At 42.5% G+C, this 2,500-nt stretch overlaps 1 long non-coding RNA gene across 1 annotated transcript in view; it reads left to right on the forward strand.

Annotated features, from left to right (window-relative positions):
* LOC119575803 overlaps positions 1–1,846 on the forward strand; it is a 2,434-nt gene extending 588 nt beyond the window's left edge. Inside the window, exons 2-3 of the long non-coding RNA XR_005229003.1 lie at positions 847–959; positions 1,787–1,846. This is a non-coding gene — a long non-coding RNA (uncharacterized LOC119575803). The remainder of the gene's footprint in view (positions 1–846; positions 960–1,786) is intronic.
* The last annotated feature ends 654 nt before the right edge of the window (positions 1,847–2,500 follow it).

A 2,500-nucleotide genomic window follows, 5' to 3' on the forward strand; every position in this document is an offset into this window, starting at 1 on the left:
GTTGAGATCTCTGACCAGTTGACGGATAGAGAGAGAGAGAGGAGAGAGAGAAAAGACGAGAGAGAGAGAAAGAGAGAGAGAGAGAGAGAGAAGAGAGAGAGAGAGAGAGAGAGAACGTGCGTGTGTCTGCGTGCGTGCGCGTATGGACACACACACACACACACACACACACACATACACACACACACACACACACACACACACACACACACACACACACACACACACACACACACACACACACACACACACACACACACACACACACAAACTAACTAACTAGACTAACTAGTCTAACATTTAGGTTAACTTCGTATCCATTGGCTGGTAAGCAATATTGGAGAAGAAAAAAAACACGTTCATGTATGAGTAAATAAGAGCTCATGATACACGTGCTTTTGCGGTGTCCGTGAAGCGTTTGCTCTTCGTGTAATGAGTCAAAAGAAGGGCTTATCGTATTACTTATGTGTGTGTGTGTGTGTGTTTGTGTGTGTCCATGTAGCTGCCGATATAGCAACTCTTGATCATTATTGATATTGATACTGAAAACTCATCGATCATCAAGCTATGCACCTGCATTTTTTTTTTTTTTTTTTTTTTTTTTTTTGTAAGCTTATATTACGAATCTGTTGACAGCTTTATTAATTACCTGGTTTTCCCAAGTTATAACTATTTGATGTCATTATGATAGAAATAATATTACCTTTTGTATCAATATAAATATATATATATAAATATATATATATATATATATATATATATATATATATATATATATATATATATATATACACATACATATATAATTATACTTTTTTTTTCAAATGTATCTTTTACATCTTCCAGTGCCGTGAACCGGTCGCTCGAATACAGAAATCGGAAATTCTACCACGCTTAACCCAACTCCTCGCCATGGCCTTGCGCGGTAGTTCAGGTTATGAAGAATCTGGAATAACAGGGTCTGTATGCACCTGGCATTGTGTATATTATTTGGCGTTAATTGTGGTTTCATGCCCTTTGAATGTATGAGTTCTGTGTCTTTTGTATTTGTTTGTTTATTTATTCTGCTTGTTTGTCTTCCCTTAAGATCTTTGTACATTTATTTTGATCTCCTTGTATGCAGGTTTAAGATAGTAGGAGAGAGAGAGGCAGAGAGAAAGAGAAAGTAAAAGGGTGGGAGAGAGAGAGAGAGAAGGATGGAGGAAGACAGAGGGAGGGAGGTAGAGAGAGAGAGAGAGAGAGAGAGGGAGGGAGGAAGAAAAGCGAAAGAAAGAGAGGGAGGGAGGAAGAGAGAGAGGGAGAGGGAGGGAGAGAGAGAGAGAGAGAGGGAGGGATGGAGGAAGAGAGAGAGAGAGAGAAGGGGGGGAGGAAGAGAGAGAGAGGGAGAGAGAAAGAGAGAGAGGAAGGAGAGAGGAGAGAGAGTTAGGTGGGAAATGGAGAGAGTGAAAGAGGGAATGAGAGAAAGAGAGAGGAGGGAAAGGGGGAGAGAGAAAAGGAGAGAAAAAGAGAGAGAGGGACAGAAAAATGAGAGAAATAGAGAGAGAGGGAGAGGGTAGGGAGGGAGGGAGAGGGAGAAAAGAGAGAGAGAGAGGGGGGGGGGAGGAGAGAGAGAGAGAGGTGAGTTAGAGGGAAATAGAGAGGGGGAGGGAGGAGAGGAGAGGGAATGGAGAGAGAGAGAGAGAGAGAGAGAATGGATAGTGAGTGAGAGAGAAAGAGGGAGGGAGAGTTTAGCTGAAATGTTTTTATCTTACGTACAGCATTGTTTACAAAAGTTAAATCTCCCCAGATACAATTCACGCTGTGAATATGAAGAGCTCCTGAACATACTCAATGGCAGTATGATCAAAGACGCAAATATATTTGAGCAGATGAAGGGCCTTTCCAGCCAACTCTACGATCCAGTGAAGAAATCGATTGTGTAAGTAAGACACTGCAGAAACAGTTTTGGATGATGCAGAAGGTCGTGGTTTCTGCGAATGATCTCCCGCATTATGATCAAGAGAACTCCAGTGCTGAGCTGGTACCCATAGCGAGAATTCGAGAGCTTGTCCTCAACATCAAGAATCTGACGGGAAACTAGGAAAGCCCGTTGCTGTTCTGCAGAAGCTGGTCAACGATGATGCAGGCTTTCTCCGAGAAGAGCTTCATCAAAAAGTATCGGGGATATCGCGAGGACTGCGTTCGAGGCTTCGCAGAGCAGCTGAGATCTGTAAATGACAAGTTTCTCAAACCAGTTAGTAGGCTGCAGGATTTGATCGGTAGATTCCAGGGACTAACTGGCAACATACAGATATACATGATCGCAAAGGCCCAAGAGGAGAGGATGAGCACTCTGTTTACTGTGGTCAAAAGTCTTCGGAAAATGAGCGACAAGGTGGCGCGGTTGAATCAGCTGATTAAAACCCTCTCCTACAAGGTGAACTGGTTTGCTTGCAAGTGCCAAGCCTTTATCCTTAGGCTTGAGGTTGGTATGGTTTAAGATTTATTCATTATTTTTTTT

The sequence above is a fragment of the Penaeus monodon genome, chromosome 8 (genome assembly GCF_015228065.2).
Source record: "Penaeus monodon isolate SGIC_2016 chromosome 8, NSTDA_Pmon_1, whole genome shotgun sequence".
Taxonomy (NCBI): domain Eukaryota; kingdom Metazoa; phylum Arthropoda; class Malacostraca; order Decapoda; family Penaeidae; genus Penaeus; species Penaeus monodon.